General features: G+C 46.5%; 1 protein-coding gene across 3 annotated transcripts in view; it reads right to left on the reverse strand.

Annotated features, from left to right (window-relative positions):
• LOC105470532 (dedicator of cytokinesis 1) overlaps positions 1 to 20,557 on the reverse strand; it is a 546,684-nt gene that overhangs the window by 116,887 nt on the left and 409,240 nt on the right. The window lies entirely within an intron of this gene.

The raw sequence follows: 20,557 nt of genomic DNA on the forward strand, positions 1-20,557 counted from the left end.
TAAAGCTTCGTCCACTACTTTTTCAATGGCCCTTATCCCTTTGCACAAAGGCAGGATGCAAGAGGAATTAGCATTAGGTCACAGATAATAAACTTAATTCCACTTTCTCTATTTAGACAGCAGGGAACAGCCAGAGTAGAAGGGAAATGTAGGTTACTTACTAGTAACTGCTGTCCTCTGACAGCGTTATCTCTTCAGCTAAGTGCGCCTGGAGAAGCTCCCCATGCCCTGGCCATGTCACAGCTGCTAAAAGGCAGTGAGCCAGGAAGGAGGGAAGAAGAAATTCACCACCTGGGGTTTTAAGGAGGTCTCCATCACCAACCACCTTCCACCACCACCTCCCGCCCATCACCCGCGGTCACTGCAGATTCTCTCACACTCACACCGCCTGCCGCTCTGAGAAAGGGATTCGCAGACATTATTTCATCAAGAAACCTATCAGCTGGATCTGGGACCAAAACAGCTACGACAAACGGCCCGTCACGGAGTTTGCTCTTTTGGTCACTAAAGAAACTGTAGGCAGAGTTATTTGACTTCTTCCCTGGGGACATTAAAATATAACCAGAAAGGAGGAATGAGTGTTTTTAAGTGACTATTAATGGAGGGATGCAGGCATTGCTGCCTTGTCCATTAACCAAGAGCAAGGGTTGGGCAGCAACATTCTTCAGCCTCAGGGTATGCCCGGTTAAATCTGAATAACAGCTCTTATTGTTGAATTCTGTAATTGATTGGAAAAAAGAAAAGCTGAATACAGGACATTTAGGGCATCCTGACAAATTAATAAAGGATCCAGGACAAAAGTTGCAAAATTCAGGACATACTTTGCATATAGTGGATGTCTGGCAACTCTAATCAGCCTCCAGTCTTGGGCTGGGGTCTGTCCTGTCACCTTCAGCCCCCGGAAGTACAGGGTATGAGCTAGAGAGATGGTCTAAGTAACCCATCTGACCTTGGTAACTGTGTTGAGAGAGCCTCTGGGGATGTACACGCAGCAACGCCAGGGATCACAGAAGAGCCCCCAAGTGTCAGTGGAATACAACACCTTGTCATTACAGGGTGGGCTGTGCCATGATGCATAAGGACATGGGGCTTCTGACCACTCACACAGTTTTTTTTTCACTCATTTTTTTCCTTCAGCTTTAGAACTCTGCTATTCGCAGAGTACCCTAGGGTCCTCATAGGCTTTAAGAAGACACTCTTTCCAGCCCTCTATGACAATAATGACAAGTTTACTAAAACACACATTATTATTATAGGGTAATTATTTTGCCTCAAGATAGCACCCAAACAGTTGCAATATGCTGCTTCTAATTAAGCTCTGGGACAATTGCAGCTAGTTAAATAAAGACAGTTCTCAAAATGACTTTTAAAAAAATGCGTTGGCCGGACGCGGTGGCTTATGCCTGTAATCCCAGCACTTTGGGAGGCCAAGGTAGGCAGATCACGAGGTCAGGAGATCGAGACCATCCTGGCTAACACAGTGAAATCCTGTCTCTACTAAAAATACAAAAAAGTAGCCGGGTGTGGTGGCAGGCGCCTGTAGTACCAGCTACTCGGGAGGCTGAGGCAGGAGAATGGCGTGAACCTGGGAGGCGGAGCTTGCAGTGAGCCGAGATTGCGCCACTGCACTCCAGCCTGGGCGACAGAGCGAGACTCCATCTCAAAAAAAAAAAAAAAAAAAAAATTATATATATATATGTATACACACACACACACACACACATCATGCTAAAATAATGTGAAGGCTGAACAAAAACGTTTTAAGAAACTGACAACCGAGAAAGTGCAGGGCTGAGAGGCAGATTCTGTAATTCAGATTCCCTATAAATTTTTTAAAATGCCGGAACACAAACAACATGGAAATTCAAGTAGCATGAGGAAAACTGAAGGAAAGATCAAATAAAACCATAATCAGTGCAGTAAACAAAGATCAGATGGTGCTTGGGCTCAATGCGTCAAGAGCTGTGTCACTTGCACAGAAACTTCCAGGACATGCATAAATGATATGCTACAGCCCACATGTGACGGGACAGAAACACAGCTACACCTCGGGCCAGTCACCTAACGAGGCAAGGAGAAACATAACCAGAGACTAACTTTTAGGTAAGAAAATCTATTAGTCAGCCGCGTGTGGTGTGGGAGGCCAAGGTGGGCAGATCATCTGAGGTCAGGAGTTCAAGACCAGCCTGGCCAACATGGTGAAACTCTGTCTCTACTAAAAAAAAAAAAAAAAAAAAAAAAAAAAAATTACAGGCTGGGCGCGGTGGCTCATGCCTGTAATCCCAGCACTTCAGGAGGCCGAGGCAGGCAGATCATGAGGTCAGGAGATCGAGACCATCCTGGCTAACATGGTGAAACCCCATTTCTACTAAAAAATACAAAAAAATTAGCCAGGCATTGTGGTGGGCACCTGTAGTCCCAGCTACTCGGGAGGCTGAGGCAGGAGAATGGCATGAACCTGGGAGGCGGAGCTTGCAGTGAGCTGAAACTGTGCCACTGCACTCCAGCCTAGGCGACAGAGCGAGACTCCATCTAAAAAAAAAAAAGAAATACAAAAACTAGCTGGGCGTGGTGGTGTGCACCTGTAATCCCAGCTACTCAGGAGGCTGAGGCAGGAGAATCACTGAACCCAGGAGGCAGAGGCTGCAGTGAGCTGAGACTGTGCCACTGCACTCCAGCCCGGGTGACAGAGCAAGACTCCATCTCAAAAAAAAAAAAAAAACAAAAAAACCCCACAAAAACTATTAGTTACTGTAATTCATAAGTTATCTCTAATAAATGTGAAAGTAGGGAAAATAAATAAGAAAATCAAATGAGAAGCGTTTGCATACCAATCCGCTTTCTGTTACAGAGGAATACGAGACGGATCGCAGGCTGAGCCAAGTGTTTGGATGGGAGGCTGCCTTGCCAAAACTACATGAAGGGCTCTACGCAGTGCGGGATCACAGTCCTTTGTCCAGCAGGCAATCCCAGGGCGTGCGGGGTATGAATGTGCCTGACTCTGCAACCTGACGAATCTACCTGTGCTGGACGCTGCTGGAGTTGGCTTTAGGTAAGAGAAGCCCTCCAGATTGTGAGTAAAGCGTAGGTATTTCGAAGGCAGTGGCCACATCTGCTTGTTCACCCAAGTGTCCTCAGTGCTGAGTCAGCATTCGATGCAGAGTATGTGCTCACTAGGTAACGGACACAGGAATGAATGAGTAAGTGGATGGAAGAATAAGTGAATGAATGAATGGATGAAGGAGCTGGCTCAGAAGGTCAGGCTCTGGCCCAAATGGGAGCCTCAGCATTTGGGAGGCTAGAGTATTTGGCTGCCTCTGGCTCTCCTTGAGTCCTTGCAGAAAACCAGGTAGGTTTTCTGTGGTGGGATTCAGCTCTCTTCAGGTTCTTCTTATGCAAACTTCTCATTAGGGATTCTACCAGAAACGCCAGAAACTCAGGGGGAAGGGATCAAACACCTTGTGAACCACACATGTTATGAAGTTATGTCTTATTCTGAGCCCGGAGAATTAAGTAATTTCTAAAAAACAAAACAAAACAAAACAAACAAACAAAAAAAACAAATGCTGTGAGAATTAAATGCTTCCAAGAATGCTGTCCTAAAAATGGTCAAAATCTATGGAAGGATTATTGGTAATCTAAAATTCAGGAGATAAAACCAAACGTACAAATAAATAATCCAGAAAGAATCACAGGGAAATTATGTCAACCTAAAAAGATTCAAAAAGCGATAAGGTCTCGAAGCCTGTGAATTTTATTTTTAATGGCTCAATGGAGAGAAATGTTATCTCTTCTTGGTAATTGATTCCTGTCTCCAGGAAGCCAGAAGCATCATCTTTATCAAACTTGTCATAACATTATCCACTTAAAAAAAATGTGAGGCCAATAGGAAAGGGAGACGGGTTCACTCCCAAGCCAATGCAATTAAAACAACAACAACAAACCAGGAAGCTTTCCTGACTTCTTTCTCTGCTATCCTGGACATTTAACCCCATTCGAAACAAAAACTACTAATTCTTGACAGTGTCAAACATGAGTTTAATTGTAGCCTACACATACACACAGTTGTAAAATTAAAGTCTTAATTCACGTATATCTATCTATCGATGACTTCATGTTCATTTAAACATGGAGCTACCTGACCTTCAGAATGTTGTTCAGCACCACCAAGAAACGAGATGTGAGGGAACAGACATGTGAATTCGTTGGATTTAATCATTCCACGATGAATGCATGTATCGTAACATCCACTGCACACCATGCACATACACAATTATTATCTGTCAATTGGAAATAGGATTAAAAAATGTCAAAACAAAAAATGTTGCTGAAGTTTTCAAGATCCTCATATTCTCCACCAACAAATGAAAGCGCTCAACCACAGCGCCTCTAAGCTCCGTGGAACTTGGAACCTACAGGTTTTGTTTTTTGACTTTTTAGATTAAAGGTAAGGAAGAGGCATCATCACATGATACAAAGTTATTTGAACACCGATATGATTCTCCCTTGATCCGCCTTTGACACCTTACAGAATGTTAAGTCGCATTTAGTGAAAGAGAAAGACAAGCCCTGTGAATTCCGCAGTTCTGTGCGTCTTTTGGAGACAGGCTGGTGTGGCCGGCGAGGCTCTGCCTGCAGGAGGCACCTGCCGAGGTCCAAGCCTCTCGGAAGCACAAAGGTTCTAGAGGAGGTCCCGCCAGCCTTGCTTTTGTTCTTGGACCAAAAGGGCGGGTGGACGCAGTGCGTGGACTCCCGCAGGAGACCATCCCCCAAAGCTGCCTATTTGGAAAGCCATGTGCCAGTAATAAAAGTAGCACAGTCCTAAATAATTATGTGTTAACTGACTAGAGGGGAACTTAGCAAGTGAAAAGTAATCAGGAACCAATTTAACTATTCCAGGCTCCTGGCACAATTATAGGCCCTTGATTATGACAGAGCCTCAGGCCCTTCTAGCACCCCTGTTACCCAGTGTTTGCTGCCAATAAAACAGGAAGATGAGGAGCCTCATTACTACAGAGGGAGAATGTGGAGAAAGGCATGGAACTTCCAGTGGTTACACAGCCCCATTTCATCACAGTGTGAAGCTGTGGGGGTTTTTAAATTCCTTCCCTAAACTTACTTTATGTTACATAATTAGCTTGTTCACTTCAATAAGAGGGCATTTAAATACCTCCGGCATGAAAACAGGCTGCTTTGGGGGTGGAGACGATGTATCTTTTAACACAATGTTTTACCCAAAATGGGTGGGAAAAAAAGGAAACAAATTAAAAGCGACACATTCCTCCATCCCTGCAGAAAAATTGAGTCTAGCAATAGTAGCTGGGAATTTGCCTTCAAATGATTTCTGCATAATTCAGGGATGCTGGGAAGAGGCAAATTAAGGTGAAGTGGTAACAGAGATGCAGAGAATGTCACTTCAGTTCCATGGGAAGGAGAATGAATGCTTCACCTCAGCCGGTCTGTCTCCTGGCACCTCCCCACACGTGGCAGGGTGGCTCCTTCGTCCAGGTGGTGACTCACATGGCCAGTGACTTCCTACCTGGGGACCTTGACGGGGAAATGAAAACCACAGGTACGGAAAGAAGTGACTTCCAAGAAAGACCCCCAGTATCACAAGGGCAAAGTAATGCAAAGCTGGGGGCCCGGGTGGGATCTGCCTCGTGTCTTTGAGATTTGGGAAATGGTGGGAAGACCAATGTCACTGGAAAGTTTTGGGAATGAGGTGAGAGGGATCACCTGGGCCAGACTGTGAGAGAGAGGGATGTGGGGCTCTGGAGTCTGCATATTTGCTTGTGGGCAACAGGGGTGGAGAGGGCGGAGGGCGGGGGGAGGGGGGCTGAGGATTTTAAAGCCAGGAAGGGACCTCTGGGGTCAGGAGCAGGAAAGCCAAAAGATTTCATTGCTATTACTTCCTGTCTGCACTACACTGAGTTTCTTTTTTCCAAGATTTCCTTTCTTTTCTTTTTCATATCAATAAAAGCTTAAACATCCATCAAACTCTTAACTGAAACCTAAATTGCCCCGGACCTCTCTGCTGGTCAGCCCTGCTAGGCACAGGCGTGGGCTATGATGCCGAAAAGAACATAGAGGATTCTCAGGGCGTGTCTGCTCTAGCCTTAGGCCGTGTCATCCCCACTTGGGCCTCATGAGCCAAGATTACCGGGCCTTTGTCTACTAATCTGATGCCTGCTAAACAGAGTGATATGCTGTATGCATAGCATCCCAGTTTCCACCAAAACAGCATTCCTGGCCAAGGAATTGTCATGGGCCAAAGGTAAGAAATCCTGAAAGTAGTCAGTTCCCAGCCACGGGGTTCTCCATCCTCTCCTAAACGACCACCTCTAGTTTCTGCTGCTTTGCTGCTAAGCATCTAGTGAGTACCCACTAAGTTCCAGACACTGTCATTGCTTTCACATAGATCATGTGATTTAATGCTCACAAATCTTCCGGGGTATGAATCACCCAATATTTTACATATGAGGAAAAGGAGGCTTTTGGATGCATATGCCACATCGTGTATACCACTCATTTATCTGTTGATGGACACTTGAGTACTCCTACCTTCTGGCAACTGTGAATAATGTTGCTATGAACATCGGTGTACAAATATCTCTTCAAGTCCTTACGTTCAAGTACTTTGGATATAGACTGAGAAATAAAAATAAAATCCTAAGTTTCCCAAAGGACTGAACAGACCCCTTCTTGGCCAAAGGGACCCCAGAGAAGCCTTAAAAACTGAATCCAGGCCGGGTGCCGTGGCTCATGCCTGTAATCCCAGCACTTTAGGAGGCCAAGGTGGGTGGATCACCAGAGGTCAGGAGTTCAAACTAGACTGGCCATCTCTACTAAAAATACAAAAAGTAGCTGGGCGCGGTGGCAGGCGTCTGTAATCCCAACTACTTGGGAGGCTGAGGTAGGAGAATCGCTTGAACCTGGGAGGTGGAGGTTGCAGTGAGCCAGATGGTGCCATTGCACTCCAGCCTGGGCAACAAGGGCGAGACTCCATCTAAAAACAACAACAACAATAACAACAACAAAATACCAGAAACAACAACAACAACAAAAACTGAGTCAGGCCATGACCATGATGGGATGAATTCTCTCCTAAGGAGGAAGCAGAAACTGGCTCTAGAAAACAAGAAGCAGACAACTCATTCCTATATCACCTGTAGCCACCTGTCTGAGCCGCAACTGGACTCCCCCTCCCTCTTTGCAGTTTCCATGTGACAGCTTGCCAGTTTCACACTGCATGCCCTCCTGCTGAGAGGCCACCAACTGCAGGGTGGCTCTGGCCCGTCTAAGGAGGATGTGCAGTGAGGGTTTTCGTGGCCTCTGTTTGACCTTTTGACATCAGAGGGCCAAAACCTCCACCCTCAGGTCATCCTAATGCTGGTATTTTTTTGACCATGGGACCCACAAAGAGGCATGGCTCAATCGCACATGCGTGTGTTTCTCCTTCATTAATATTCATGACTTCTTCTACAGCTTATTGATTATGCATACTTAGCCAACCCACTCAGCTTAAATTCCTGTCTCATTCCTCCTCCCTGGAAGTGCTTGCTCCTGGCAGAAGCTGGAGGCCACGCTTCCTAGGCTGCGGAATGGCTGGACTGCAGGCTGCAACCCTTTATGAGAAATAAAGCTGTGCTTTCCCAATTTATGAACCTCATGATTCTTCAGGAGACGATACCCAGAAGTGGAATTGCCAGATCATCTGGTAATTCTATTTTAAAGTTTTAGAGGAACCATCCTACTATTTTCCATAGTGGGTGTGCTGTTTTACATTCCCAGCAACAGTACACAAGAGTTCCAATTTCTCCACACCCTCATCAACACTTGTTATTTCCCTCTTTTTTTCTGATGTAGCCATCCTAATGGGTGTGAGGTGGTTTAAAAAAAGTTTTATTAGAACACAGCAAAACTCTTTTACTAGGGATTACCCAGCCATTTCCCCAGTCCACCAGCAGTGCTGAGTAGGTGTGCCTGTGTTGGTCCTTTAAAGAAAATTTTGCCAAGGTCTGAAAAGTTGTGATTCAGTTCTGATACGTCCACTTTACAAATTTTGAAGAGTTCTCCACCTACTTTCTTTTGGTGGGGAGTTGGAGAGTTCACACCTGTTTCTAAGTCATCAAAAAATAAAATTCGTTGATCAAAAAGACCTTAAAATGCTCCCTCCAAAGCTTACAGACAATTAGCCACTATGAGCCCTAACGTGGAGTGAGCAAATGTCGGGATAAACCAGTTTGGAAATCCAGGTAGGCAGGTTGCCTCAACTTGCACCTCCAGAGCACCAAGCCCATCCTCACTAACAGTCTAATTTCAGGATTATGTTTTAAATATCATAGGTCACCCACTCTCTCTCCACTCTCCCCTACTTGGTCCTTCTTATTCGCCTCTACCTCCTCCCAATCCTGCCTGGTCCACCTATTTCAACTTTGCAAAATAAGTGTTGACGGATTTAGCAGCAGCTTGGGTAATGAAAAAAACACCTCCAAGACAAACACATCAGAAATGCCCATCAGCAAACATCAGGAAGTGAGAAGTCTTTACGGCTGGGGGAGGCCGCGAGAGAGGGCAAAGCCTGACTGTAAGACTCCATCCCGGCAAATAAAGAAGGGTCCTGGGTTGCCCCAGAGTCCCCGCCCCAGCACCCCATGTCTGCTGACTCCAGAATCCTCATCCCAGCACCCCAGTGTCTGCTCACCCTAGAGACCTCTGCCCCAGCACCCCAGTGTCTGCTCACCCCAGAGACCCTGCCCCAGCACCCCAGAGACCGTGCCCTAGCACCACAGTGTCTGCTCACCCCAGAGACCCTGCCCCAGCACCCCAGAGACCGTGCCCTAGCACCACAGTGTCTGCTCACCCCAGAGACCTCTGCCTCAGCACTCCAGTGTCCATCCCTCAGGCCTCCTCCCTCCTCCCCCAGGCTCCTCCTGTTGTCCTGTGATCACTAATTGAATGAGTGAAGGACAGCCATGGATGGGCAGAGGAAGCAGGGAGATCACACCACTGCACTCCAGCCTGGGCGACAGAGTGAGACTCCGTCTCAAAAAAAGAAAAAAGGTAATTAAGGTTAAACAAGATCATTAAGATATGGCCTATCCCATCTGACTGGTGTCTTTATAACAAGAAGAGATTAGGACGCAGACACACAGGGGAGAGGCCATTTGAGGACGCGGGGGGAAGGTAACCCTCTAGCAGCCAAGGAGAGAGGCCTCAGAATGAAACCAACACATCTCACACCTTGATCTTGGACGTCAGACTCCACAACTGTGTGAAAAGAAGTTTCTGTTGTTTAAGCCCCGCTACCCAATCCTGAAATTGGGTCAAATAATAACCAGAAAGAGCAGGAGCCTCAAGGTCATAAGTGATCTATAAGTGACAGGTCATGTTGATTCATGTCCTATCACTTTGAGGCTGTGCAACCCTCCTCAAGTTAATAACAGCTCTGAACTCTTTTTCCTTATTGAGGTCTTGAGAAGAAGGAGATTAGAAGCCTCAGTGTCTATAGAGAGCCTGGGTCCTACCAGCTGTTCAATAATTGGTAGCTACCGTTGAGAGCATGGTAAAGATACAAAAGATGGCGGCTTCTGTCATCTTCTTTGCTGTGTGTTTCAAAAGAGGTCTCCGAAGGATCTTCTCAGCTTGCAGTGGGCAAAGGAGAATTGAGGAGGTTAATGTCCATGATAGCCCGGCTGCTGTCAAAGCTCTTAGGAAAAGAGAAAGTCTTGTAGCTGAGAGCTTTCAGCTCCTTGATTTTATGGTGGCTCAGAATTATTATCATTCAATTATTGAGCACGTGGGACTTTTTTCAACTGTCACTGTCCATGTACTATTTCTAAATCTTTTCCTTATTATTGTATTTGTTATAGTGATCTATGATTAAGGATCTTTGATGTCACTTTTTTTTTAGACAGAGTTTCACTCTTGTCATCCAGGCTGGAGTACAATGGAGCGATCTTGGCTCACTACAACCTCTGCCTCCCAGGTTCAAGAGGGTGTCCTGCCTCAGCCTCCCCAGTAGCTGGGATTACAGGCGTGCACCATCACACCTGGCTAATTTTTGTATTTTTAGTAGAGATGAGGTTTCACCATGTTGCTCAGGCTGGTCTCGAACTCCTGGGCTCAGGTGATCCACCCTTCTCGGCCTCCCAAAGTGTTAGGAGGACAGGCGTGAGCCACCACATCTGGCCTGGTGTCACTCTTGTAACTGTTTTGGGGTGTCAGGAACTGCATCCATCTACGACAGAGAGCTTAATGGATAAATGATGTGTGTGTTCTGACTGCTTCACCAACTGCCCTTTTCCCTGTCTCTAGCTCCCTCCTCAGGCCTCCCTATTCCCTGAGATATAATGATCCTGAAATTGGGTCAAATAATAATCCTACAATGGCCACTGCATGTTCAGTGAAAGGAAGAGCCACACACTCTTACCTGAAACCAAAGCTGGAAATGACGAAGCTGAGTGAGGAAGGTGTGTAGGAAGTGGAGACAGGCCTCTCTGTGCCAGTTGGCCAAGCCGTGAATGCAAAGGAAAAGTTCTTGAAGGAAATTAAAAGTGCTACTCCAGTAAACACACGAATAAGAAAATGAAACAGGCTTACTGTTGAAAGTATGGTAAAGACACAAAAGATGGCGGCTTCTGTCATCTTCTTTGCTACGTGTTCAAAGGAGGTCTCCGAAGGATCTTCTCAGCTTGCAGTGGGCAAAGTTTTAGCAGTGAAACGTTTTTATGGAGAAAGTTTCAGTGGTGTGAATAGAAGATCCAATCAGCCGCAACATTCCCTCAAGCCAAAGCCTAATTGAGAGCAAGGCCTTAAACTCTCTTCAATTCTATGAAGGCTGAGAGAGGTGAGGAAGCTGCAGGAGAAAAGTCTGAAGCTACCAGAGGTTGGTTCTTAAGGAAAGAAGCCATCTCCATAACATAAAAGTGCAAGGTGAACAGCAAGTGCTGATGGAGAAGCTGCAGCAAGTTCTTCAGAAGACCTAGAATAGACCATTGATGAGGGTGGCTACACTAAAAAGCAGATTTTCAGTGTAAATGCAACCACCTTATATTGGAAGATGTCATCTAGGACTTTCATGTTTAGGAAGGAGAAGTCAATTCTTGGCTTCAAAACTTCAAAGGACAGGCTGACTCTGTAGCCGGGGGCTAAGGCAGCTGGTGAATTTAAGTAGAAGCCAATGCTTGTTGGTTATTCTGAACGTCCAAGCGCCCTTAAGAATTATGCTAAATCTACTCTGCACGTGCTCTATAAATGCAAGAACAGAGTCTGGATGACAGCACATCTGTTTGGAGCATGGTTTACTGAATGTTTTAAGCCCACTGTTAAGACCTGATACTCAGAAACAAGATGCCTTTCAAAAATATTACTGCTCATTGACAATGCACCTGGTCACCCAAGAGCTCTGATGGAGACGTACAAGGAGGTGAATGCTGTTTTCATGACTGCTAACACAACATCCATTCCGCAGTCCATGAATCACGAAGCCATTTTGACATTCAAGTCTTATTATTTAAGAAATACATTTTATAAGGCTATAGCTGCCAGAGAGAGTGATTCCTCTAATGGATCTGACCAAAGTAAATTGAAAACTTTCTGGAAAAAATTCAGCATTCTAAAAGCCATTAAGAATAGTCATGATTCATGGGAGGAGGTCAAAATATCAACACTAACTGGAGTTTGGAATAAGTTGATTCTAATCTTCATGGATGACTTTGACGGGTTCAAGACTTCAGAGGAAGAAGTAAATTCAGATGTCGTGGAAATAGCAGAGAACTAGAATTAGAAGTGGACTGTGAAGATGTGACTGAATTGCTGCAATCTCATGATACAACTTGAATGGATAAGGAGTTCCTGCTCATGCTTGTGAGCAAAGAAAGTGGTTTCTTGAGATGAATCTACTCCTGGTGAAGATTCTGATAACATTGTTGAAATGACAACAAAGGATTTAGAATATTACATAAAGTTAGTTGCCAAAGCAGTTGGCAGAGTTTGAGAGGACTGACTCCAATGTGAAAAGTTTTAGTGTGTGTAAAATGCTATCGAACTGCATCACAGGCTACAGAGAAATCTCGTGTGAAAGGAAGCATCAAATGATGTGCAAATTTCACTGCTGCCTTATTTTAAGAAATTGTCACAGCCACTTCAGCCCTCAGCAACCATCATCCTGATCAGTCAGCAGCCATCAACATTGGCGCAAGACTCTCATCAGCAGAAAGAGGAAGACTTGCTGAAGCCTCAGATAATTGTTAGCATTTTTTAGCAATAAAGTATTTCTATTAAGGTATATACATTGCGTTTTTAAGACATACTTTTCACACTTAAGAAAATACATTATAGTGTAAACATAACTCATATATGCGCTGGGAAACCAAAAAATCTGTGTGACTTGCTTTATTGCGAAATTCACTTTTTCGTGGTGGTCTGGTAGGGAGCCCACAGTATCCTGAATATATAGCTTTGACTATATATTCAAAGAGATAAGATATAATCACCTACCCTAAGCCTAAGAACGGTTTCCACCACTTTGTCCTTGTAAACGAATTACTCCTTTCCCATTTTGTAGTTCAAGTCTGCTACCTTTTCATATCAAGACCATCTGGTCTTTATTCTTTCCTGGACATACAGGAGTTCGACTACCAAGAAACCCTGAGCGTCCTCCTTAACAAAAGCCCAGGCTTGAGATGTGGAAGGCTGGATTCAAGCTTTGGTTGGTGTTGAGAAGCAGGTTAACATGGTGGTTAGAGCAGGGACTCCAGGAACAAACACCCAGAGATGAAATCCAGGCTGTACCACTGACCAGTTGGTTGTGTAAACATTGAGTAGATTTCTCAGATTCTGCATCTGGGAAACGGGTGTCAAGAGCACACCAGCCTCCTAAGTGGTAACCATCAAATAAGCTCACATTGCACAGAGTGCCCAGAACAGCTTCTGACACACAGTTAGCAAAATGAAAGACTTAGGAAGTCTGCAAATTACTCTCAAGTACTCAAACAGTGAGGGCCATTTAAAGGATGCGCTACAAGCCATCAGTTGGTTGCCAATCTTTAATCCGAAAACCCCATTCCAAGAGAGTGACCTGGGTGGGTGCTTTGGCTATCCTTATCGTGATCAAAAGCAGAAACCGCAGAATGATAATAGTTAGAAATTGTTTTCTGTTGTGAGCTTTGTGTTTTCTTAATGAGTGTTATGATTTAGAGAAATGGGTTCTCCTTGTTGAATTCCACACCATGCAAGGTATGTAGATGAGCTAAAATGTTTCAGGGACTCTCCCGGGCTGTGCGTGGATTGGATGTGTGTGTGTAAGAAGCCCAGTGTTGAAGGACAGTGCCCAACACTGGACCCTATGTTCTAGTGGTAAGAAGCTGTGGGTCTGGAGGATGCTGGTTCCCTAAGATGACTATCAGTGCAAATTGAATCTTGCCTCCAGAATACTTTTGGTTTGCTTCTAACGAATCATTTACCGAGGCTCAGGCGGAGCACCTCAAATGACAGGGAAGGGGGTTTTATGAAGCCTAAGAACAGACTGTATGCACTGATTGTACAAAAGTGTTTTTCATAAATGTCTGTGTGTGTGGCTGACTTTGATATGACTTTCTTTGATTATAACCTGGTAGCGAAGTGGTGAGATAACAGTTAACTTACACCCATGTCTAGTGAGGACCAACTCACAGTATCTTTGAAAAAAAATAACTGAAATACTGCCTTTGCTCAGCTCCCAGTGGTGGGGCTCTCCGCCAAGAGAGGTGTGACTGGGAGCTGCATGAGACTTCAGCTGCCACATCTGCAAAATGGGTTGAGAAAGAAAGCTGCCCTGAGATGACATGCACATGGGTCCCCAGTCCCACCCAGAAACCCCAGTGGAAGCCAAAGGGGTTTAGAGACCTAGAGGCTGTTTTCTCCATCTGCCCTGCAAGAAATCTACTTTCCAGGCATTTCTGATTTCTATTATTGACAGAATTCTTTAATGAATGCCTGATTAATGGCAAGCCTGAGATGACAGGCAGATGATGGTTAAGGTCACTTCCTGTTTCCTAGGAGACATGGCTGGTGCTGTACTGTCAACTGAATTTGAGATGGGTGATTTTTGCTCAGCCCATCTCTTGCTGTTTGACACTTGAGTTCCAGGGTGGAAGGCATCAGAAGCAGATTCTCCCCAACCGTGGGCTCCTGTGCCAGCATCTACCTCACACTTCCTCCCCATGGCCTTGAGATTATCTTTGTTTTCCTGCTGTTCCTTCATCCTGGGACCACTCACAGCTAGGCTGGGAGAGCCACCACTCCCACTCCTCAAGAACCAAGAGCCAGCTCGGAATGGAGCATCCTGCTCCACTGCCCGCTCTCCCAGGAGGATGAAGCAGCACAGGGCCTTATTCCACAGGAGGCTTTGGCACCACACAGGAGCGAGGGAAGTGCTGAACACCAGCTCGGATGCCAAATGCACCGCAGGGGAGGAGCAGCCTTCCCGTTCTTCCCATGAAGGAGAAGGGAGCTCCCATTGATCAAGCAGCTCTAACATGCTACCTGCTGGGCCAGGAGCTCACAAATGCCCTCTCAATTACTCTCCCCAATTTGCTGGTGGCAATGAAGAATCGATGAGGTTTGCCACTTGCCCAGGCTACCCAGCTTGTAGGTGGCAGAACTCAAAGAATCTGCCACGTGACTGCCCATCCTTCTGTGCACCTCACGGATCAGTGGCCACGTGGTCTGGAGAAGGGCGACGCTGAAACCCAGACTCATCACCCACAGAGGAAGACCCCACAGATCTATTCAAGTGCCTGGTGTTACAGAAAAGTACCCTTTGTGGATAATGATGTTTGGCTTTTAGAAGATACATCAGAGAAACTGCAATTTAAGTGGCCAGCCTTTGCTTCAGCACAATTGGCTGGAAGGAACCACAAGCACTTTGCTCAGCCACCAGAAATATCCACAGGAGAGACGTCCCCATCAGAGGGGACATCTCTGAGAGGCTGGAGGGAGGCATGGTGCCAGACACACACCAGCACCACCCTTAGGCAAATCAGTGAACTCACTGGGCAGAGCGGCCATGGGGAAGATAACGTCTCCTGTGACTCTGGTCTGGTGTTTGCGCCTTACCCCTCATTTTTATGTTGAAATCCTCACCCACAAGGTCCTCCCCCAGCAGAGAGGGAAGCACTGAACACCAGCTCGGATGCCAAATGCACTGCGCGGGAGGGGCAGGCTTCCCATTCTTCCCACGAAGGAGAAGGGAGCTCGCATTGATCAAGCATTGACCAGTCATCCAGAACTTGTGAAACAGACTGGGGCGAGCACACGGGGAAGCACACGGTATCCTCCACAGCACGCTTTCTACATAGTATGTTCTCAGGTCACATCCCAATGACTGATTATTGGTCACAGTCTGTGACTAAGATGCAACTATTCTTAACAGTGCACTTTCCATTCTAGACAGTCTAGTCAAGGGATCAGTACCCTTTTTCTGCAAATGACCAGATAGTAAAGAAGTCAGGCCTTGCAGACCATATGGTTTCTTCTGCATCTACTAACAGACTCTGCTATTACAATAGCGCAAAAGCAGCCACTGACAATAAAAAAAGGCAATGGGTATGACTATGTGCCAATAAAACTTTATTGATAGACAGTAAAATTTAAATTTCATATAATTTTCATCGGTTATGAAATATTATTCTTGCCTTTTTTCAATCCTTTAAAAACATAAAAACTATTCTTAGCTGGTGGGGCGCACACACACACACACACACACACACACACACTACAGATGGAGGGCTGGATTGGGGTCATCAGTTACAGCTTGTCAAACCCTGGCTTAGAAAATTATGTGTGTGCCGGCTGGGTGCAGTGGCTCATGCCTGTAATCCAGCACTTTGGGAGACTGAGATGGGTGGATCACTTGAGGTCAGGAGTTCGAGACTAGCCTGGCTAAGATGGTGAAACCCCGTCTCTAAGAAAAATACAAAAGCTATCCAGGCATGGTGGCACATGCTTGTAACTCCAGCTACTTAGAAGGCTAGGCAGGAGGATCACTTGAACCCTGGAAACAGAGGTTGCAGTGAGCTGCAATCATGCCACTGCACTCTAGCCTGGGCAACAGAGTGAGACTCTGTCTCCAAAAAAAAAAAAAAAATTATAAAATTATGTGTGTGCCAATCTGCCATGGCCTATCATTCTTTTTTTTTTTTTTTTTTTTTGAGACAGAGACTCACTCTGTCTCCCATACTAGAGTGCAGTGGCATGATCTCGGCTCACTGCAACCTCCACCTCCTGAATTCAAGTGATCCTCATGCCTCAGCCTCCCAAGTAACTGGGATTACAAGTGTGTGCCACCACACCTGGCTGATTTTTGTATTTTTTGTAGAGACAGGTTTTGCTATGTTGACCAGGATGGTCTTGTACTCCTGACCTCAGGTGACTGGCCCGCCTCGGCCTCCCAAAGTGCTGGGATTACAGGTGTGAGCCACTGTGCCTGGCCTCTTGCTCATTCATTCTTTAAGCAGAAGGAGCACCCAGGTCATGTCTGGAACTGACCTGGTCTGGAAAGGGTGACAAAGTAAATTTAGCAGGGCGGGGTTGGGGGGGAGAGGTACAGCTGAGCGGAAGGAGGCTGTAGAGGTGACTGGGTGTCTACCTCATGCAGAAGGTGGGGGAATCATCCACAACGATGGGGAGTGGGCTCAGAGCACCTCCTTGGGGATTGGAGGGGACTGTGCTCAGTCTTGGGGACACAGGTGAAAGTGGGGTCTGGGATCAAGTGAAGGTCAAGAGCGAAAGGTACATTTTGAACTTGGTCTCAGTCTGCTTATAAAGAAATCCTTGTAAATCAGTGAGAGGGCACTGAAGAGGGATTTTAGAACAAGAACCTAAAAAAGAAGGCTGAGAAAAAAAGCCTTGGAGAATGTCAGTATTTCTTCTGGGCAGAAAAAAAAAAAGTGAGCTTGAGAGAGAAAGAGAGAGAGAGGAGAAGACAAGACAAGAGAAGAGAGAGGATAGAGAAAGGAAAGAAGGAAAGGAGGGAGGAGAGGGGAGGAGGGGGAGGGGAGAAAAGGGCAGGGGAGAGAGATAGAGTGAGAGGGAGAGAAGGAATGAGACATGCCAGAGGGAAAAGGGGCAGATGTGGGGTCATGGAAGATACTGGACAAGAGCACTTCAAAGCAAGGGCGGCACCAACCGTGTCTGAGACCGGAGAGGGCGGTAATGTGGGCTTAGTGATGAGGACACCACTGGTAACTGCAGTAGAACAGATTTCATTAGCCTCATAGGGAGATGAAGAGTGAGTGAAGGCTGGGGACCTAGGAACCACTCTGTGTGGTCTGGTTGTGAAGGACAAAACAGGGGTGTCCACAGTGAGGGTTAGGGTGAGGTCAAGGGAGCTTCCCTGCAGTAGAAGAATCTGGAGGTGAAGGGACAATCGACAGGGAAGGCTGGAGCCTTCAGATGACTCGGAGCCCCAGATCCGGGGTTTCCTGGGGGCAGATCCATTCTACACCCACCACAACTAGTGCTTAATAAATATTTTTAAAACAAGCGAGTGCCTAAGTGAATGGCATTGTGGCCGGATTTTAAACTGAGGATCTGCCACCTTACCACCATTATTATTCTTGTCTCTGTCTCTTCTCTCCCCATGTCTAGTTTCGGGCTCACCACTGTCCCTGGGACACCTCTGCTCACCCCATCTGCCTTGAGCCCATTCCTCGAGCTGCTGTTGGGTTTACAGCCCCCACCTCCCTTCCCCGGCTCTGACCTCTTTCCGGACTCTCCATCCCGGTGCACGGTGTCTGATTTGATGCTATAAAACCTGACAGGTTTCCAGCCACGTGGCCACGCTGGAGGGAGCCCTGGGCATCTCATTCTACTTATGCAAGGACTTACGCAACTGCTCCTTGGTTGCACCGGCCCCTGTGTGTTGGCGACCCCCGAATACCCAGCCAGCCGCTGGAAAGATTCGAAATAGATTTTTAAACCAGCTCCACATCTGCCTCTGCTTTTCCTGCCAGATTCCTTTTTTTTTTCTTTTCTTTCTTTTCTTTTTTTTAATGACTCCTTTATTTCTTCCATGCTCTTGTCTTAATTACAAAGAGGTGAGTCAAAGGCCAGTGTCTGCAAGGTCAGGCCCCAGAAGCTTTTGCTCTTAGATGGCTACTGGGACTGGGAGTAAGAAGAGGAAAAAACCTAATGAGTTATTGTGGGCACCAATGAGTGTACAAGGGCTCTGGCTTCTAACTTGTTGACTGCTCTGCTACAACAGCCCGCGAGGCAGATTCCACGGCCTATATAATATGGTGATCATGGCTTCTCCACCTTATGGGTTGATTTAAGATGAAATGCGATCCCAGACAAGTGGACCACCGGACAAAAGCCAGCTAGCATCTTGCCCTCGCCCTCTACCCATCACTGGCAAGCAACTCCTAGGTCATGCCGGAAGGACGCATGGAGCAAAGACCAAAGCCTGTCTGCAGCAGAGCTCAGGTTAAACACAATTAGTAAGGCAGAGCCGATCAGACACGTGGCCACATGATGCTCTGCTTCCAGGCAGGGCACGGGTGGCCCCAAAGCCACTTTCGCACTTGACTGTGAATATGGGCTGTCCATGGCCCATAGGGGATGGAATTCAGGATTTCCTTGTTCCGTTTTATAAATCGTATTCACCAATATAACAGTTCTACTTTCTTTTTTTTTTTTTTTTTTTTTTGAGACGGAGTCTCGCTCTGTCGCCCAGGCTGGAGTGCAGTGGCGCGATCTCGGCTCACTGCAAGCTCTGCCTCCCGGGTTCACGCCATTCTCCTGCCTCAGCCTCCCGAGTAGCTGGGACTACAGGCGCCCACAACCGCGCCCGGCTAATTTTTTGTATTTTTAGTAGAGACGGGGTTTCACCGTGGTCTCGATCTCCTGACCTTGTGATCCGCCCGCCTCGGCCTCCCAAAGTGCTGGGATTACAGGCGTGAGCCACCGCGCCCGGCCTTCTACTTTCCATATAACTCCCCATTTTACCACTCGAATATGGCCACAGCGATGGTTTGCACTGACTTTGCTATTAACAGGAGGCAACTGGGTGATCATGGGCTAACGATCATCTACCTTCTTAATGCTAACTGACTTATTACCCATAAACACATGCAGGAAGTGCTCTGGGAAGCTCCTGCCCGCCGAACACATGCAAGTTAAGCTTCTTAATTGAAAATATAATCTGTACTGCAGAGATTAAAATATATTGGATTCATTTTGGCTAAATTCTTCCCCATTGTCCCACATACATTTTCTTTATGCTACACAATCAAATTAGTTCCCCTGCTACGGAAATTATTTCAACACAATAAATCAATTTTATAGTGAAGCTATGACTGAATGTCCTATTTAAAGGAAAAGCAAATCAGGGATGGAAACAATTTTCTTACTGATGTGATCAGTATTTGCGCCACGCGCCTTTGGTGATCTCTCTTGGTTTTATCTTTTCTGATTTCTTCATTTTCTTTTCTTCCCCTTTGTGGTCCTTGGGGAAGGCAATCAGTTTTGTGTGGTAGAGAGAAGGCAAGGAGGCAGACCCCTGCCATCAGAGTGCCAGAGCAAGTCACAGAGGGGACCCTTTGGCAAGGCTGGCTTCATCATTCCAGTCTCTGATGAAGGGACAGCTCCAGCACCCATGCTCCAAAGCCTTTCCCAGACCTCCCTGCCCACAGCAACGCAGCCTTCCAGGCCCCTCTGGCCCCTTGTTATACTGTATCTATTTCTATTCATAACACTCACAGTCTCTGACATTGCATAGCCCAGTTACAGGTTTGCTGGATTACTCTCTGAGCCCCTGCCTAAGTAGAAGGCAAACTCCACGAAGGCAGAGGCTTGGTCAGGCTCATTCAGCATGACATCCCCAGCATTTAAAATAGGTCCTGGTACAAAAGTCCAATCATAATCAAAACACCTTATACAATGAGATCACTCCGCCATGCCATGCCCAAAGCATTCGTGAGCTTCACTCTCACTGCAGGAAGCTCGAGGAGGGAAAGCAGTTATCAGAGTGGCCTTGAGGCCCTGACATATGCTTGTAGGAGGGACCCAGTGCTGGGCCCCGGCCCTGCCTCCGTCCTTCCTACGCACTGGGTCTTTGCACATGCTGCTGCCTCTCCCCAGGAGGCTGCTGTCTCCTGGACACATGGTGAACTCCTTCCAATGTCACGGCTCTCAGCCATCCCAGACCTACTAGTCTCCTCACATGCTCTTAGAGAACCGCGTGCCTCTCCTTCAGTGTGCCTGCATCACACCTGTCATCTCATTCGGTTGCTCAAGCCATGTCCAGTGTGCCTCCTCTTCACCCCCAGCCTCTCAGCTCCCAGAAAACAGGCTCCACACCTGCGTTGGCTCACACAGTTCCCGTCATCTAGCACTCTGCCCAGCCCTTAGCAGGCGCTCGATGCACACCCAATAGGGAAAGAATGAACAAACTTTGCAACGAAAATAATCCACAAGTATATGCATTATTTTCACTTTGAATGTCATTGAACTTAGCAAATCAGTATCTAGTTGTGTCCTTACGCACATTTCTACTTAAAGGTGGGAAAAGAGA

This window comes from Macaca nemestrina, chromosome 9 (genome assembly GCF_043159975.1).
Source record: "Macaca nemestrina isolate mMacNem1 chromosome 9, mMacNem.hap1, whole genome shotgun sequence".
In the NCBI taxonomy this organism is placed as follows: Eukaryota; Metazoa; Chordata; class Mammalia; order Primates; family Cercopithecidae; genus Macaca; species Macaca nemestrina.